This window comes from Miscanthus floridulus, chromosome 3 (assembly GCF_019320115.1).
Source record: "Miscanthus floridulus cultivar M001 chromosome 3, ASM1932011v1, whole genome shotgun sequence".
NCBI classification, from domain to species: Eukaryota; Viridiplantae; Streptophyta; class Magnoliopsida; order Poales; family Poaceae; genus Miscanthus; species Miscanthus floridulus.
Genome location: NC_089582.1, coordinates 121,142,143 through 121,162,816, shown reverse-complemented (window position 1 = coordinate 121,162,816; position 20,674 = coordinate 121,142,143). Strand labels below are relative to the sequence as shown.

Here is a 20,674-nt window from a genome sequence, read left to right as displayed (position 1 = left end):
TCCTAACAAACAATTTTAGTCCTTACTCTGTATTCCCTTTGTTATAAATATAATTTACTTTACCTTTGTTCTAATTCAAAGCTCTTTAATTTTGACTGTGTTATAGAAAATATGTGCTATAACATCTAATTCAGTTCATTAAATTCTCCATGAAATATGTTTGGACAGTATCTTTATTCAAATTGTAGACACTGACATATTTTTTTTTCCCAAAAGAACTGGTTAGACAAGTTTGACTTAGGTCAAGACTGAAGTAAATTATAATTTAAAACAGAGGGAAGCGAAGTAACAGTCATTGATCATAAAAGTTATGTCTACCCTAAACTGACACCATTGAGCTTAACTGAGTGACAGTCAAATGACAAAAGAGGAGTGTTTTCCCCCTTTCATTGTCATATCGATTTGTTTGCCGTTTGGGCAGTTATCATGCAAGACCACCGCAAACACTGCTGAGGAGACCTTCCCTGGGATGACTTCTTCATCGATCGAGATATTAGACGGTAAGTTCAAATTATATGTAAGCAAAATTGAGAGTATACTAGTTCAAATCAAAGAAGACTGTTTCCTTCCCTAACAAAGTATAGCCCTCGAGGTGTAATCAACAACCACCCTAGAATTGTATAGGTGGACTGAAGTATCTCAGCAGGTGAGTTTCAGCTTTTACATTTTTATAGAACAACATTGACATTGAGGCAAGAAACGGGAGTGGTCCAAAGTCCTTGTTCGTGCTGATGCCTCTGCTCTATCTGGATTAGGCTGTGACCACGTAGACATAGCGCGTGATTGGTACCATTACCATGTACTATCTAGCTGAGACAGGTCTATGGACGCCACGTTCTCTTCATGTTTCGTGTCAAAGCAACCTTCAGCTAATCTTACTCCTCGCTTGTGCTCGCTGAACGCCTTCCATATGTTCGGCAGAATGCCTAAGCCGTTACCACTCCTGCACCTGCAGGCTGCACCAGTTCACACCACCAGCCGCTTGTGGCTTGTCCCTGCATTTCAGCAAGTGCTGGCCGTTGGCCCACATGATCACCAGCACAGGCGACCACTCACCACTGACAAACGTTGTCCGACCACACACTATGACTAGAGGTAGAAGAAGGGAGGAGAACAGAGCGCACACACCCAGCACAAGCACCTGCGTTGGCCGGAACTTTACAGATGAGATGGCAAAACTGAACTCGCTCTTTACTGAGTTGCAGTGGCAAACTATTTATACAACTCTATCCATCTAGTCCTAGTACAGCTGTCATGCTGCAACAGTGACTAGATGTGATAGCAGGGCTGACTTCGGCGCTTGCTCCTGCTGCGGCTACAGCGCGGCAGGTGAGCCGTTCGGCGCCTTCCCCTGCTGTGGCTACAGTACCACATCAGGAAGCATTTTCGACACCGCCTTCCCCTGCCGTGTGTTCACACAAGGAAGCAGAAGATTATTTAACACTAGCTGCTTATACGATTGCTGCTGCCTTCTGCAGGTGATCGGTGACAACCTTGGCTCAGCGATAATCAACAATTGTATCCCATGCTTGGCTGTCCCCCATACTAGGTAGGATTTCTGTTTTACAAACCTTATGCTTTCTCTGTATCATCTAAATGGGATGTTTTGTGCTTGATGCTGTTTGATTATCAGCACATCAGCAGTCTACTTTCAGTTTTCCATACAAAACCGTTTGCACCATTCTAGTAGGAAAAATATAGCGGCATACTTGTATCACCTCCAGATTACTGCTAAAAACAATTATATATTCACACATCACAAAATTGACCTAGACAAACAATTTTATGACTAAAAATGAAGAGTTATTCTATCTCCCCTCTATGACTGTAAGAGTCATTGTGTTCTTAGAGTTCAGAATATCCTCTTGCATTTGCTCCATATCATTATTTGTTTGTGCAAAATATGCAGGGTGGTTTGGCGGTGGTTGCATTGTGTATCCATTCTCCAAGTTGAACACAACAGAAGATACGAATGGCCTATCTTCAGGATTTTCCTGTACACACAAAAGCCCGATATGGATGCAAAGTGAAGCTTCATCTTGTAAGCAGTTCTCGACAATGCATTCATCTACCAAATCTTTTGCCTTCCCTTCGTTCCAAAGGTTCCATGCCTGAAACAATCACATCACTCTTTTAGATTGCGTAACACTGAACATTTAAAACCTTTTAGTACGAGGAATGAAAAGGTAATCATATTTGCTTACATAGACTATTAGGTTTGGGTAACATGGGATGCTCACAATCTCCAACAGTAGAACACCAAAGCTATAGACATCAGACTTTACAGATAAAATGCCCTCCATTGCATACTCAGGAGCCATATAGCCATTGTGAAGACCATTTCATTTGTGAAAGTTAAGAGGATGAATTGGTATCAATCATAGGTTAATTTAAGTATTGAGATTAAAGTACCACTCACTATGTCCCAACAACTCGCTTGGTATTAGCATTTTCTTGATTATCACCAAAGATCCTTGCCATGCCAAAGTCAGCTATCTTGGGTCTCATCTCTACATCTAGTAGCACATTACTAGCTTTGAGGTCCCTATGAATTATTGTCAATCTTGAATCATGATGGAGGTATAAAAGCCCCCTTGCAACTCCTTTGATTATCTTGAACCTTGTTGGCCAATCTAGCGGTGCATTTCTTGCACAATCTAGGGTGAGCAATTATGGAATTGTGAAAAATGTAATTATATCATAACTTAACCTCATATTGAACTTATGGTAAATATTAGTAGAACATTCTGAAAATGATAGCATCCAAGCTTTTATTAGGCAGATGCTCATAAATCAACAGCTTTTCGTCTCCCTCAATGCAGCAACCAAGACGTCTAACCAAGTTTCTATGCTGTAGCTTGGCAATTAGAACAACCACTTTCTGAACTCCTGAATTCCTTGATTCGAGTCCCTACTAAGTCTTTTGATAGCAACCTCTTGACCACCTTCTAATGTCCCCTTTGTAGTTGTCATAGAAAAGCAAGATTGGGATATGTTGTGCAGATTAATTAATTAGATAATCACTCTAGGAAAAGCCAACGTAGGAGCTTCCGTCGTAAAGTACCTTATAAACTTTGCCAAAACCTCCTTGTCCGATCATAAACGTATTGGAGAAGTTGTTTGTTGCGACTAAAATATCTTGGAATTTGAGAAATGGAAGTTCAAAATCATCGGTAGTTTTTTCTTCTCCAAGTTCATCTGAAGTAAAACCTCCATGGTTTAGCGTCTTGCAATTTTCCAAATTTCTTTCCCTTCCTGCTCCCAAAAGTTGTTGAGTATTTGTTCTTAAGTAACTGAGATCAGTATACAGAGTGGAAAACATATCTCTGAACTTGCAGACCCAAAATTGGTATGGAAGTGAGAACAATAACACCAGCTAAAATTGGTACTATAATTTTTACTGTGTTTATTTTTGTCCTGTTACCTGCAAAACAGTGCAACATGAAAGTAGTTATTGAAGTGCCTGAACCGTGAGTTAGGGCTATTGAAAGCTTGGGATATACCTAGAGATTTATGTTTGAATAGGAGTGCTTGGAAAGTAGCTATTGAAGTGTCTGAACCGTGACTTGGGGCTCTTGGTGAGTTTCAACTCTAGCCTACCCCAACTTCCTTGATTTTTTTAATTTTAACACTTTTTGATAACTAATTTTTAATCTAACACTGTATGTTTTTTTTTACTTACACTTTTGGCCGCGCGGCGCGGCCAAATGCCTGTGTCGCGCCATGCATGGTGGCGCGGCAGCGGGCTGACGTGGCGACGACCGAACTCACGGCCGTTGACGTGGCAGGGCACTGCCGCGCCACCGATCTTGGCGTGGCAGTGCCGCGCCCTAATCAGTGGCGCGGCAGAGCCGAATAAAACTGCGACCAGCCCCGCCTGCCAGAGCAGCAAGCCCACCTGGCCGCCACGCCCACCGCCCGCCCGACGGTACCTGGACGGTTTAATCGGAACGCGTCACGCCGATAGTGGGAGTTATTCTAAGTATTGCTTGACGTAAAATCAATAGGGGGTTTGTTTCTGTATTTTGTTGAATTTTTTTCACAGCTGAATAGAGAATTTGATAAGCCAATGATTTTTTCCGTCTTTCATAATACGGTTAACCACCATGTTAACTAATCGATTACGAAAAATTGGATCGGATTGAAACGGATATTTTTTAAGGGAACTTATTTCTTTGGCTTGTTGGCCCCATATTGTAGAATCGGCGGCGACGCGACCATAGACCCCCGCTTCCTCGACCCCTCGCGCAAGACGCCGGCCACTGGCGTCGAGATACGCCGGGACTGCCGGTTCTTGAACTAATTGCTACTTAAACTCGCTGGCAGTGCTGCCGCGACGCAAAGAAACGAATATGAAGCAAATAAATGAAGTCCGTGTGCAAGTTGACAAGCTGCCACATAATATTTTCATTGGTTTGACATAAGTTTGACATAACATAACCAAATAACCCCGCAAGTTTCGGACGCCAATATTCGTTTGACCTAATAAACTAAGATCCAGGAGTGTAAGGATCCCTCGGACGTCTCTGTCTCTTTGGATTTGTTGGCAACACATTGGGAGTGTAGTCAACGTCGGTATGGTCGCGTCGACGGTGCGTACGGCTCATACCCTACAAGTATATGATACGCACGATTACTTATAATTCTTTATGATCGTTAGATCATGGAGCACACATATTTAAAGAAACTACCTTTGTTAGTACCTGTGAGGCTTCTTGGGTTCCAAGCGGGGCACCACCTAGCTGAGACATGCCGATCTCGTCTTGTGGCCAATCGTTCCACTAGTCGTGCTGTCTGCGGAAGCCCGGGGGGTCGTCGTCGTCATCGTCGTCGTCCTCGTCGTCCTCGGTTGCTGGGTCCTTCCTAGCGCTATGATGTGGTGGGTGTACGCACCGTGGAAGTGGCACCTGTCATCGGCTGAGAAGAGCCGGCTGGTGTCCTCAAAGAGGCTGAGGACGTGCCACCCGACCGTGCCGGGAGTGGCGGTTCCTCATAAGGAGTGTCCATGTAGCTCAGCTTCTGAGCTAGCTTCCTGCAGCTCTTCTTCACCTTCTGCATAAATAGACGTTAAAGTTAGTGCATTTCCCAAACGCATATACACTAAAGAAACATTTTCGGAACAGACAAGTTTATGTTTACCTCCACAAAAGCCACGAGAACGCCTGGCCCCTGCCCTCTAGACTCGTGAAGCCAGAACGTTGCTTCATTGGACAGCCTTGACAATTGTGTCGCCTGGGTATAAAAACGCGGTTGGACAGTTTTAGTACACGTACTTAATACCAAAAGAATAATAAATTGTACCATTCAAGTATCTTACCACGTATCTTTAAAGCGGGGCTCTCTGTAGCTGTGTGTCCTCCCTAGTGTAACGTCGTACACATCTTCGATGACATCTTCCTCTGAGTCCTCGTCAATCGCCTCCTCAGTGTATGGGGGCTTGATATGTGTCCTTGTAGACCTGTGAAGCCACCGCAGGTACTCGTCGAAGGTGTGCTGGTCGTGTGGAGGACCCGCATAGACCAGATGTCGTACCCTGTTCTGCCACAAATGGATGTGCGCGCTGTGTGTCACGCGCCAATCCTTGGTCTTGTATCTCTTTCTGTGGTCGTACCTGCAACAAAATGATGTTAGTTGTACCACATATACCTCTGAATTGTAGCTTTGTTATTAATCGATAACGCACCCATGCAATCCTTGGTTGGTGGAGTAAAGTGGTGGTGGGCAGCCTGTCATTCTTCCAAACTGTCTGTAGACCTTGATGGGCAAGTGAATCTCGACCACATGGAAGAAAATAAGAGGGACGTCGCAGCGATACTCGTCTAACTCGTCCCTAGTGACAGGACTCAGATAGTCCTGGAGCTCCGGAGCATCCCAAGGACACCAATGCACCTAAAATTTCGTAATTGAGTTAGGTTGTGATATAGTGTACATCAAACAAGACACAGGTATGGTAGTAAAGAGAGCGTAACCTGGTGCTGTGCCAGGACGTCGAGACCGTCCGTGTACTCACTGTACTTGTGCCTCGCATTCCCTCTAACTAACTCTGCTTCCGTCCAGATATACAGAGCTGTAGAGAGTGTATCCTGCCTGTTCCATCGCTGCATTGAACACGTTAATGAATTAGCCATTAATAATCTCATCATATGTAACTGCCTCGAAGAATATAGTGAACCGAAGTACTTACCGGTAAACCATTATTAAGGGGCCTCCCAACAGGCCATCGTTTCCAACACCAAACTTGGAGTAGGTAGGAGCAACCCCCAAGGTTCGCATATCCTGAGGTGCGACGGCAGGCAACGCATAGCTGTCGATACATCCATTCCAGGACTGCGCTGCCCCAGCTGTACGCCGCTATGTTCTCCCACGGCTGGTGTAGTATGTCAAGAAAGATCCAGCTGATGGTGTTGCCCGAGGCGTCTAGGAAGAGGAAAGCACCAAGAAAGTGCCAGAGCCACACTCGAGCGAACCTGTCGATCAGAGCCTCATCAGCCTATGGGTCCAAGTAATCAAAGCGCTCAGTGATCCAGGACATAGAAACATCGAAACTTTTCCTGAAATTGACCAAAGAAAATGAGACCCGATGGCTGCAGAAAAGCAATGCAAGTATTAAATATGCTTGAATTACTCACTTATTTTTCTTGGAAGACTTTCGTTCGGTGGAAGAAAGCCAGTAAACTGAGCCACCAGCTCCCTCCAGTGATCGTTGTCAACTATCCCTATCACTGGAAGTTCCCCCAACCGAAGGCCTAAAATAGCCTTCACGTCCTACATGGTCAAGGTCATCTCGCCACAAGGTAGGTGGAACGTGTGGGTCTCAGGCCTCCACCTGTTATAAGAATAGAATGACTGTTAGTTGCCTCAAATTTGTTACAATAAAGTTTACGTACAAAGAATGCATTTGCACCTGTCTACAGCTGCAGTAAGTAGTGCTGGGTCAAGGGGCGAAAGATCATGGTTGACAACACGGACAAGCTTGAGGAAGCCGGCACGCCGTATGTACGACGTATAACGCTCGTCCCACTGGTGTGCCCTGGTGTGCGTGCGGGGCCTCAAAGTAGGCAAGGCCACCTCTGTGTCGTTGTCACTCAAGATGTGTGCTCGGTGCTGGTCGTCGTACTCCACCTCAAGAATGGGGTACAACAGGTGCTGCGTGGGAGGGGCCATTCTGTTACAAATTGATAAACAAAGCGGTAGAGTATTCAAATTAACAAAATTCAAATTAACATTATGTAGCATTGTAAAATTTGAACTACTTGTTATGCAATACGAACACATTATGAAAGCACATGTATATATTCAAAGTAACATTAACAGACATATCACGCACTAGTAACATAAATAACTTTACTAGGAATATAAGCATTTGACGAAACTTCATGAAGTCATCAAAATCGACGTATCACGCACTAGTAAGTACCGACATTTGTAAACTAGTATCTATACCCAAGATCCCTTACTAAATACCTAACTATAAACTAAATAATAAATACCTAATCAATCCCTAAACCCTAAATCCTAACTATACTAGAACACACAACCTCAAACCTAAAAACTACCTACGTAAATCACAATCAAATTCACTAACCTAACTATCCTAAATCACTAACTATCCTAAATCAATAACAATCATAAAACCCTAACTATCCTAAATCACTAACTATCCTAAATCAATAATAATCAAAATAATATGAAATCGAGAGGGAGGTACCTTAGGAGCGGGCGGCCTTGACGCGCCGGCGTTCGTGGCGCGGCGGGAGTGGCCGGGCTGGCGCGGCCGGCGCAGGCACGTGCGGGCAGGCGGCCTCGCCCACGATATTTATTTGGCCTAGCCGCGCCATGCTCCGTGGCGCGGCACTGCCGCGCCAAGATCGGTGGCGCGGCAGTGCCCTGCCACGTCAACGGCCGCGAGTCCAGTCGTCATCACGTTAGCCCGTTGCCGCGTCACCATGCATGGCGCGGCACAGGCATTTGGCCACGCCAGGGCAATAGGCGCGGCCAAAAGTGTTAGTTTAAAAAACAGACAGTGTTAGATTTAAAATTAGTTATCAAAAGTGTTAAAATTAAAAAAAATCACTTGCTTGGGACTGAAAGGCTATGTTATTGTTGTTGTTGTACGTGCAAAGCAGTGCAAAATTTATTCATATAGCATTAAGTTAAAATTGTACAACTACTTAGTTCAGTCTTCAACAGCTGAACAAGTGCTAAGATCATACAATACACAATAGTATAGTACCTTTACCATTAAAGCGGTGACTAATAGGAATTAAGATGACATCTTAACTAGATGTATAAGAAATTAAGATAGCTGGGAAAGAAAAAAAAAAGCTATAAATCTCAGTTCAGTATCTATTCCTGGTACATATATATTTTGCTCTAACAAGCATGTAGCCATACATTATTATCAGCTTATGATTCTAGGATACCTGACATGCCTGCAACTCGGAGATATAGCGTCTCTTGACTATCGGCACCAGCAGTACTATAGGGAAGCACACCCATCTTCTGCATGTCGACAAGCTGATGATCACCAATCCACACTAGGCACCTCGTCGCATTACCGTTTGTTGTGCTGGCATTCAAATTGGCATAAGCATAGGCTACACAAGAGCAGTTGCCACTGCACTCAGCCGCGCACTCCTGGAGGGTCTTCTCCCCAATGCGCACAAACTTGTCGGGAACCTTCATAGACGGCAGTGCCAAGAAACCATCACCACATCGAAAGGTTTCCTTTCGCTGGCATCCTCGTGAAAATCTTCCGTTGCTCCATCCTTCCTTGTCCACAGGCTCAAACCCTTCAAGGCACTTGCAAGCTGGGGTAGCATCTCCGCGGTCGCAGTAGCCAGAAGGGCCACAGTAACCGTACCTGCTACACTGCTCGTAGTCCGGCGACGCTACAAGCGTTGACCACTCCAATGAATCTCTGTTCCAGATACGTGTTTCTACCCTCCCAGAGTAACTCATTACTGACAGGACGGGTGGTGCACCATCGGAAACCGAGAAGACCATGTACGCCTCATCGGCGGTATCAGCATAAGTCACGTATACCCCAACGCTGGTGGTGTTTGGCTGGAAGTAGTGGTACTGGCTAGAGACCGTGAACCCCGTCCACACGGAACTGCGCCATTCTGGGAGCGAACCGTTCCAAATGAAGAGCCGCATGAACGGCTCTGTCTCCGCACTGAAAGAGAATGTACCCGTCGAGGGGTCGTTGGGGTCCTTCCAAGAAACAAGCCGGGTGCCTTCATCTGTCTCCTCCACGTCTTCATGCCAGGGAGTAGTGTGTCAGTCGGGTGGTCAAAGCTCTGCCATAACATCTTGCCGCTCGGCGATCGTAGGGCGAGATTGCCTGTGTTCATGAGCACCACCTCCGATCCAGGCGATGGCGAGGAGCTTCCGGCAGTGGTGGTGTTGGTTGTCCACAGAACACGGCCGTTGACATCGGACAAGACAAGGTCAGAATTGTTGGTGAGAACAAGCGAAGGAGCCATGGAGGAGATGGCCGGTGTTGCCCTGTTTGCAACCCACACCACGGTGAACCGGAGAATGTTGTTGTACCATATGCCAAGGTAGAGCTTCTCCGGAGTGGATTTGGACGGTGCAAAGAAACCATTGGCCCCGTTCGCTGGTCTGAAACTTGGCTGAAACTGGCTGAAAACACTGTTCCGGCTGAATTGTTGTGAGAGAAAAACACTGTTTCGGCTGAAAAAAGAAGCCGAACAAGCCATTTTTAAGACAAGCGAACAGGGCCCAAAGGCGAACTCACCACCGTCAGATATGACAGTGGTGCCGGGCAACAGCGGCTTGCCAGGGACAAGCCGGTCATCCGAAGTGCACAAGGCCGGCAAGAGGAGCAGAACCGCAGTGCAGATCGCAACGGAACTCATGAATGCCATCGAACCTCACGTAGTCCTGTGGCGCCTCTAGCTCTCTGAGTGAATTTAACGGTGTATGCTGCAAAAGCGGTAGAGAATTGTATATTTGGGCGCAAAGCGGCTTCTTGTTAGTATATGCAGTAGTGGTATATATAGTATTAAGCTCCTACACACTTGATGTGTACGCACCAATGCAAAAATTCCAGATTTCTCGGAGTATAAGGAGTTGAAACATTCTAGTCAAAAAATTTGTTGGTAGTCGTTGCGCTGCACACGTCGAAGTGGATGTTAATTACCTTGGTATTTTTTTGTGTGTGTGAGCGAGTAGGATTCGTGCTTAATTATGGGCACGGTGCGTGCATCTAGAATTGCCGCCTTGAATACAAATTTGGTAATATATTCCTGCCATCAGCAAATGTAGGTTGCTGTAGAATGTACGTGGTCAAACTTTTGAACAAGTACACTGCGCTGTAGCTTCCTAAACTTGAGTATATATATGTTACTAGTGGTTAGCGCCCGCCCTTGCGCGCCGGCTAGTACCACTAAACATAATTGATTATGGATAGCGACATATATAGGAAATAAAATTACAATACAGTTTGAACACATGTTAATAATTCTAAGTTAGCAGACATAGGACCGCATAAATCATTTTTGTCAACTATGCACTAAAAGTTGCATTTGAAAGAGCAGTATTTAACCAGACAAGGGTGGCCTGCTCCTCGAGCAGGAGCACCGTCCACGTTGCCCAAAATATTTTTGGCCATTGGATTTTTGATTGGACGTCGACAAGGGTGGCCTGCTCCTCGAGCAGGAGCACCATCCACGTTGCCCAAAATATTTTTGGCCAGCTCCTCGAGCAGGAGCACCATCCACGCTGTCCAAAATATTTTTGGCCATTGGATTTTCGATTGGACGGTCGACAAGGGTGGCCTGCTCCTCGAGCAGGAGCACCATCCACGTTGCCCAAAATATTTTTGGCCATTGGATTTTTGATTGGACGGTCTAGATTTATTGAAGCGGCTTCCCAGCGAAGTAGCTTCTCGTCCTGCTTCTCACCTTATCTTCGGCTTCTCTTCCGCTTCTTTAACTTCTGATCCGAATCCGGTGAAACAAATATATACACGGCTTCTACTTCTCTATCCAGATTATTCTTTACTCTTCCTCTCTCTCACGGTCCGTTTCTCCCTCTCCACGGATGCGGTCACGGGTGACGGCACCGACAGCGCAGGGCGGTGGCGGCGGCAGCGGCCTCCTCCTCTCCACCCACGCCGTCCTCTTCCTCCCTTCTCCCACGTCGTGCCCTCCTCCTCCTCTCTCCCTGTCTCTTTGCTCGCTGCCTCTCCCGCCGCTGCACGCGAGCGGGGCGGCGCCTCTCCCACCTCCATCCTGCCTACGTAGCTGCTTCCTGGTGGCGCCTCTCCCATCTCCACCCCGTCGGTGTCGCTGCTTCCTAGCACCGCCGCCTCCTCCCTCTCCTCCGCGTGTCTATAGGAAACCCTAGGTATGTCTTGATTTGTTAATTTGTATAGTTGAGTTGTGCTACTTTTTTACATGGGAGGCCTACGACGCGAACTAGGTGAAGATACATTGTCTCTCTTTACCGTAGAGATCCTTGCAGAAACACACATCCACGTCACCCTAAATGTTTTCGGCTATGGGATCTTTGATTGGATGGATGCGGTGTGTTTTGTTCAATGAATCCCTAGCAGCCATTTTTGTGTACTATTTGTTTAGGTTGACTACCTGTTTTATGTAGGTTGGATTCATGTAGGTTGGATTCATGATTCGATTACTATTTCAAACTATTTTATTCAGGTTGGATTCGTGATTCCTCCACTATTTGAGAGGTCTGTTTGTTTACTTAACAATTTAACTTATTGTGCCTATTTATTATTGTCTATGCAGCTCACATGTAGATAAATTGTGATGTGCCGTGTAGGCACAATATGAATACTTTATGTGCGGTATCTTTCTTGCATGCCTCCTCCTTCTGTTGTTATTTGTTTTCTTTTCCTTTTTCACAATGTTATTTCTGGTTACGTGTTACACAATGTTATTATTTCTATATATTTCCTTCAGATTTCAACTAGGCTCATATTTCTTTTAGATTTCAGCTAGGCTCCTTAAAGAGGTGTATTTTCCTTCCTTTGTTTTCCAGTGTTAAAGAGGTGTATATTCCTTCCTTTGTTTTCTAGGGTACGCTTCATCTAACTCAGACTATAAGCTCTTTTTTACATTTTAGCTACTCTGCTCAAACAAGGTATATGTATATATAGTGGTTCTTTGAAGTTCGAATATATGGTACCATCTACAATTCTAAAATATTTGAGTCTAAGTACATTTCACACTATGAGAATGAGGAGCAATTTCAAGCCCAGGCAATTCCAATAATTACTGGTCCTACACACAAAAAAGAGGTTCAACTCCAATCGATCAGCTATTTAGTCCATTGCATTTGCTTAAAAAAGTTGGGACTCTTATCTACAATTGTCTCCATGTTACTGCTTTTTATTATTGGACCACAAACATTATTTCTATAGTTCTTTTCATACACATCAGTTCATTATGTTAATGAAGGTCAATGTCGTCCTGTCCATATTTTTAGGTTCATCAAGTGCCTGGGCAGCACAGGTAAAAAAGATTCAGTACATATTTTCAGGTTCATTCCTATCATATTGTCTCAATTTGGTTAGTTCATGATTTCATCTGTGATTCATATTTATTTTGGTGGGTTCAAGTTTGATTTCATACATGTTCAATATTGAGAATAGTGCTTTGCCGTTTGTATAGTTTTGCAGTGCACAGAGTTTTCCTTAGAGAGTCAAGATTCATAGTTTTGGAGTGAGTTCGTAACAAATCTTTTTGCAGGATTGGCACTGCGGACAGAGTCAAAGGCACTACCTGTTGCCTTGCCACGCTTTGGTCTGGTATATTTTTCCCTACCTGCAAATGCTATTCAAATTCGTATATAATCAGCATATCTTTTTAGCTAGCAATAATGCATTCTGTTTAGTACCAAATGTTTAAAACTCACAACTACTGATGGATTGGTTGCAGTTCATTTGAAGATTGGTTGTTCCTTTACAATGGCAAGGCCAATATAGATTAAGCTATTGTCATTACTGCAGGTCCTGGTAGAAACCTTGCTTGGAGATTTTTTTAGATGCTCAGATTATTAGCTCATTTTGTTGTTCCTCCAAATTAACTAAATCTGCAATAAAAACACTTGCTTACATGATGCTGCTGTGAATGAAAAATTGGATCATCAAGCAATTAGCTTCCATCTTCTTGAGAAGCAGTCTATTCCAATTGGACCGTTTCGATGGTTCACTACGGTGCCAACAATGACTATGCACAGCCGTGTTGGTTTAAACTATGAATCTATATAAAAAGTTCATAGTTTATATGATGTGATAAACTGTTGACATTCTCCCATATGATTTGATAAGTTTCGAAGTGCAATGCACGTATAATTTCGATATTGATTGCTAGACTGCTATATTGCTTAAGTATTGACGAGCGAGATCGTTGTTTGTATTTAGCCTTGTTTCATGCTTTTGCAGGCTGATTTGTACGTCCTCTACTATAGTTTATCTAGATGATACTTTGGGTGAGGCGATCGATCGTTGTCGTTGACTACCGCAAAAGGACCTGCTTTCTACAATAAATTACAGCCAAATTCAGGTTAGATCATGCTCAAACAATAATATTGAATTGTTATAGTCCAGCATCAGCTAGGTCTCACAAAATGATTCAGATTGATCATGATTATCTTATTTTTTACCTACCTGAAGCGAAATAATACACTCAAATAATGAAGCTTCAGATTTGGCTCCATGCTCCAGTAATATACCTCATTCAGACATACATAAAGCAATTTGTTATGTGTGTCACATAATTACACTTCACAACTTATGGCCATGAATTGTTGGCCCTTTCCTGTATGATCTGATATGTTTTAAAGCATAGTACACAAATTATTTCGTTATCAATTATTTGACTACTACACTGCTTAGCTAATGACAAGCAAGATTGTCGTTTAGATTTGGCCTTGTTTCATTCCTTTGCATGTCGATTTGTACATCCTACTATAGTTTTTCCAAGATAGTAATTTGGGTGAACTGATCCATCATCGTCATTGACTAATGACTAACACAGAAGGACGTGCCAGCTCCAGCTAGGTCTCACAAAGTGATTTAAGTTGACCATGACGATCTTATTTTTATAAACCTACCTGGAGCGAAATGGTATGCTCAAATAATGAAGCTTCACATTTTGATCTGTGCTCCGGTAGTATACCTCATTCAGACATAGATCAAGCATTTTGTTATGTGTATCATGCCTGCCATTTTTCACTTTCAAGACTCTAATCTTATTAGCTAGGAAAAGATAATGCATGTACTTCAATTGAACCTTTTAAAGTCTTGTTTCTGGCTCTTGGCATCTCCAATCATTTTTATATGTACAATAATGTTTGTCAGAGGTGTTTGGAGTTAATTAGGAAATAGATAAATTTGCTCAGTTACTAAGTATCAATATGCAATTTTTAACAATAGGACCCAAAGCTTCACATTTATTTTTCTGGTCAGCGTGCTTTGATTTCATAAGCTTTGTAGAGTGACACTAATGAATTAGGACTGAAATAACCATTTCTATGCCAGGTTTCCTATGCTAGCAGATTTTGGTTCAGTAGCTACCGATAACAACTACAAGTGTACCGATGCGTTTTGAATGGTTACATATAGTGTTAAGTTGTGATCTCCTTAAAAAGGCATCGTTTTAGTATGAACTAACCTTCAACAACGGCTCGAGAGGTGGCCTGAAGATGCCTAAAGTTCATGCATCAGGTGGTTTCTGTTTAGTCGAGTATATTTTTAGGCACCAAATCTCTCAGCTTATATGATCGAGTTAAATAGGTATTGGGCTTTTGCCATTAGAATGTGAAGGCCACCTATCACTCACATTCCCTATGATGATGTATAGCTACAAGTGTTTGTTTTTATTAGAAAAAAATAGGTTCTATTCCCCTACGTGTTTAAAGAAAGGCTATGACAATTTTTTTATAAGGAAAGCTTTATTAATTTCAAGATCGTTACATCAAGATGATACAAAGACCTTGAAACACTTCCAGCCTCTGTATAACAAGGATACACACAAACTTATAAAAGATCTTAAAACAAAAAGGCACACTAATAACGCTCAATCCGAAGACTAGACTGCCACCCATGTGCCCGGGTAAAAAATTCCTTGGCCACCTGCGCCAAATGTTGAGATGCCGCTACAACCAAACCTTGCGAAGTTGGCTTCTGTAGGACAGCCCATGTACGAAGCCAGTGAATAATCGAGTATATAACCTGTAAAGGAAAAGAAGTGCATTTCTTCTAAAAAACTAGGTTATTCCTACATAACCAAAGCGACCAACACGTAGCCGCTGCTCCTAACAAAGCTAATGACTTCAGATCTTTACTAAGACCACAGAGCCAAGACCCAAACATGTTTGAAACACTATGTGATTGAGACAAGCCTGAAGCCGCATGAATAACAGACCAAACAGCACGAGTGAAACGACACTCAAAAAACAGGTGCTTAATTGTTTCCTCTTTGTGACAAAAGCAACACTGTTTACTGCCATGCCAATTACGTTTAGCTAAGTTATCTTTGGTTAACACTATGCCTCTACGTAGGTACCATAGAAAAATCTTGATCTTCAAAGGAGCTTTTAATTTCCATAAGCCTTTATTAATTTGGGGACATCATTATAGATCATTGCCAGGTAATGAGATTTGACTGAGAACTGTCCATTAGGATGCAAGTTCCAACGAAATTCGTCTTCGTGTTGGCTTAACACAATATGCGTGATGCATGGAAGTAATTTGTTCCAAGCCACTAATTTGTGTCCAATTAGATCTCTTCTCCAGGATAGAGTAGGTGAAGACGTGCTTAGCACTTCAGCTACAAAAACATGTTTATGCCGTGCTATGTTGTAAAGACAAGGATATTGTTCCCGCAGAGTTGACTGTCCTAGCCACCTATCTTCCCAGAATCTTACTTGTGATCCATCCTGAATTATGAAGGTCCCAAAACGGAGAAAATCCCATTTAACCTTCATCAAGCTAGCCCAGAAATGTGAGTCCCCATTTTTCCACTGAACTTGCAAAAGGGGCTTAGATCCTAAATATTTTTTGTGTAACATTTGTTGCCATGTACCCTTAGTTGTGAGCAATTTGAAAAGCCACTTACTCAGAAGGGCTGTATTCTTGATGTCCAAATTGTGTATTCCAAGTCCACCTTGGTTTTTGGGTTGGCATAATATGTCCCATTTGGCTAATCGGTATTTACGTTTATGTTCATCACTTTGCCAAAAAAATCTTGATATGAAGTAATCTAATTTCTTGAGAACTCCTTTTGGGATCGCAAAAAAGGACATCATGTACATTGGTAAGCTACTAAGTACTGAGTTAATCAGTGTCAAGCGCCCACCAGTTGATAAATGTTTCCCTTTCCAACTGCTTAGTCTTTTTTCAAAACATTCTTCTACTCTTCTCCAATCTACATTTGAGAGCCTCCTATAGTGTATAGGTATGCCTAAATACCTCATTGGAAAAGCTCCTTGATTACAACCAAAAAGCTTTGTATATTGGGGCAAATATTCTTGTGCTGCTCCAAAGCTGAATATTTCGCTCTTGTGGAAGTTTATTTTAAGCCCTGCAAGTTGCTCAAATGCACAAAGTAATAACTTCATGTTGCGAGCTTTTTTGAGGTCATGATCCATAAAGAGTATCGTGTCATCAGCATATTGTAGGATAGATAAACCTTCATCAACTAGATGTGGCACTATTCCACTAATTTGATTATCTGCTTTGGCTCTTTTAATTATTATAGCTAGCATATCAGCTATAATGTTAAACAAAATGGGGGATAGTGGGTCCCCCTGTCGAAGGCCTTTTTTCGTTTGAAAGTAAGGTCCGACCTCATCATTAATATTGATTGCCACACTCCCGCCTGATATAAAATCTTGCACCCAAGAGATCCATCTAGGAAAGATTCCTTTCATCCACATTGTTTGCAGCAAGAAAGGCCATCTCACTTTGTCGTAAGCCTTTTCGAAGTCTATTTTAAAAATAACTCCACTTTGCTTTTTACGATGCAACTCATGAATTGTCTCATGCAGAATGACAACTCCCTCAAGGATGTTACGTCCTTGCATAAAGGCCGTTTGAGTTGGACCAACTATATGATCTGCTATTGAGTTAATTCTAATGGTTGCCACTTTAGTGAAAATTTTGAAGCTGACATTTAGTAAGCAAATTGGTCGATACTGTTGAATTCTATTAGCATCTTGGACTTTTGGAATCAGAGTTATAACACCAAAGTTGAGGCTAAAGAGCGGCAGAGTTCTCGAGTGGAGATCATGGAACATTTGCATCAGGTCACCTTTGATGACATCCCAAAACTTTTGATAAAACTCGGCTGGGAAGCCATCTGGCCCTGGTGCTTTATTGTGTTCCATCGCAAAAACTACATCCTGAATCTCCTTTTCCGTAAAAGAAGCCGTTAGGGATTCGTTTTCAGCTTGGGTGACTTGCGGAATATCAAATGTTTGTGCCTCATCTAAGGTCATGGTATTATCTTGTGATGGTCCAAATAAGTCCTTGTAGAAACATGTGATATAGTTCTTAAGGTTAGTCTGACCTTCTATTTTTCCATCTTCATGGTCCAGAGAGAAAATTCTTTTCTTCCTATGTTTACCATTGGCAACCATTTGGAAGTAACGGGTGTTATTATCCCCAAGTAGAACATCAGTGGCCTTTGCTCGCTGATAGAATTTTAATTCTTCCTCTCTCAAGAGTTTGGCCAGATCGCTTCTAGCTTGATCAAGCTGGCTTCTCTCATCCTCAGTTAAGTCCCAATTTTCAGCGGCAATATCAAGGTTATGGATGGTAGACTGAAGGGTTGTTTTCTGTTGTTTATATACACCATTTGTATGTGAGGCCCAACCTCGGAGATATTTGCGTAGCGCTCCTATTTTTTTAATCCACCTCTGGACAGAATTTTGGCCCCTCACCGGCTTATTCCATATTTCTACAACTCGATCATAGAAATCCTCACGATAGAACCAACTGAGTTCCATTTTAAATGGTTTTGTTATTCCTGTGAAGGCTGGTGTGCCGGTGTCAAGTAGTAAAGGTGTATGGTCTGAAACACCTCTATCAAGAGCATGTACAGTCACCATAGGATATTTAAACTCCCATTCAGTCGTCATTAAGACCCTATCAAGCTTTTCATAAGTGGGGTGAGGTAGAGAATTAGCCTAAGTAAATTGTCTACCTGTCAAATCAATTTCCCTAAGATCAAAGCTATCAATGACAGCATTGAACAGGAAAGGCCAGCGGCCACTAAATCTATCGTTATTCTTCTCACTGCTATTTCTCATAATATTAAAATCCCCACCGATTAGAGTAGGAAGCGGGTTTTGTTGGCAAGCGCGTACGAGTTCAGTCAAGAAAGGCGTTTTAAACTCCTCTTGAGCTGGACCATAGACTGCCATGAGTATCCACTTAAAATTATCTGATTTATTGCAGAGATGAAATTTGATGTAAAATTCCTCTTCTACAATTAATGATAGATCAAGAAATGAAGCATTAATGCCAAGGAGGATTCCTCCAGACCTCCCCCGAGGTGGTAGATAGTGCCAAGTGAAATCTGCCCCTCCAGATAGTCGGAAGAGATTTGATTTTGACATGTCCTGCTTCCCAGTTTCCATGACAGCCATGAAATCAAGGTTATGATCTCGGATTGCTTCTGCTATGTAGCGGTATTTAGCCAAGTCCGATAGACCTATGCTATTCCAATAGAAGCCTTTCATGGGGAAACTTTTTGATGAGAAACTTTCTGGTGGTTTTTACGCTTTTTTATGATGCCTTAGATTTTCGACCAGTAACCATAAGGTCATAAATTTTTGTGTCCAGGTTCAGATCATCCAAGCCTACATCAGTTATTTCCTTCACTAAGTGATCGAGAAGGGTACCATCATTATCAGTATCCTCGTCATCGCTTAATGCAAAAGGATTTTCACCTGCTCCTAACCTTTTAGCCACTTTTTAATTTGGCGTTACAGATGTCCTATCGACCTCGACCCTCTTAAGAGCATTGATGGACAAACTAATTGTATTACTATTGCTACCTAGAACCAGGCCTACATTGCTCAGATTTGAAATGCATCTTTTTTTAGGTATAGACACTACAGAAATAGAAGATGGTCATGACTTGGGTGTACCTGGGGTCATGTTGGCTGAAGACATAGCCGAAAGTGGTGATAGAGTAGTAGTCTCTCCCATTGGCTTGTCCTTTTTTGTGCCATCCATGTTCCTTGATGCTGCTCTTTTCATCGCCTTTGTTAATGTGTCCTCATCTGCTGCTACAACACCATCAGAAGATACGATATTAGATCGTACACTGCGGCGTTTACCTCCCAGAAAAATCGATCCGGAAGATGACTCAAGATATGTACCTTGGCATTTGCTCAATGGTGTATGTGGTGTATGTGTACTAGCAGCTTTGCGGTCTAAGGTTGTTGTTGCAGATAACGAAGCTTTCTGGCACGATGAACCCATGAGAGGCGTGGTGGTTTGTGACTCAACCACGTCTAAGGGCAGCTGAGAATTGTTGACAGCCCCAGCTTTGTCATGCAACGATGTAGGGATCTCCATGGTTTTTCTTTCCCACTCTGAGTTGCTTTGTATGCTATTCTTTGAATGTGTAGTAACAGTATGTACCGTTTCTGTTGTGCTGGCCAAGGAGCATTCCATTTTTTTTATTCGATATAGGTGAAGTGGCTGACAATGGAACGCCAACTATAGCCCTAGTTCCCGAAGTTGATCTAGTCAGATCACTCGCAGAAGAAGGCAAAATCTTCTTGCAATTGTTAGAGATCCTTTTTGATCCAGGAGTACCTTTTGGACTTGTTAGAGTTGAAGCAGCCATAGGTGTCACAGCAACAGGAGGTAGTTTGGCTAAATCTTCCCATTGTAAAGGTTGCATTAGGGACCTCAAATGCTGAATACCGGAGGGTGAGATTGCGAGTTGAGCTTGCATAGGTGCTGGCCCATTGTTTTCAGATCCGGTTGCAGATTTGGATCCACTTGAACCTTGGGCATTTTTGAACTTCTTGAGCACATTTTCTAGATCATTTTCTACAGGCTTATCTTTGTATCCATCATTGCCATCATGATCCATTGGATCCTGATCCCTCGGAGTCGGTGAAGATGATACAAAATTTGTATCTTCTAACTTATAAGTTATGTCATATCCTTCTGTCCCAAAAACTAAGTCAGTGGTGAAAGGAAGCTGACTTTTGTCTAGCACCCCAACCCAAACTCGGATGACCCCTTTTTCTGTAAGTGGACATATCTACCTCCAGCGTGGTGCCAATCACCGTACCCAAAGCCCAAAAGACAAGATAGTGCCTCCATGCATGAGGGACACCTGTGATGTGCACCCAAATTTCTTCCAACTGATAAGTGGGTTGCACGTCACTAGAGCTTTGCCATGCTGAAATAGTTATCGTGACACCATGATTCTTTAGATGATAATCAATGGATGCCATCCGCTACATCTCCTCATCTGATGGAAAGGCCACAAGGAATGAATCCTCCTCATGGGGCAAGGCCTCCCACGTCCAATCCGCCTGTGAGATTTTTGCCAATTCAGACTGAACCACGGCTGCTAATAGTTTACTACCTGTCACCTTGACCAATGTTGTAGGAGCCGGATCAGGTGTCTCTAATTTGTAGTCAATA

At 42.9% G+C, this 20,674-nt stretch overlaps 1 pseudogene; it reads right to left on the bottom strand.

Annotated features, from left to right (window-relative positions):
- Nucleotides 1–1,808: 1,808 nt before the first annotated feature.
- Nucleotides 1,809–9,893, bottom strand: LOC136546708 (G-type lectin S-receptor-like serine/threonine-protein kinase At1g11300; annotated as a pseudogene).
- Between the last annotated feature and the right edge of the window lie 10,781 nt (nt 9,894–20,674).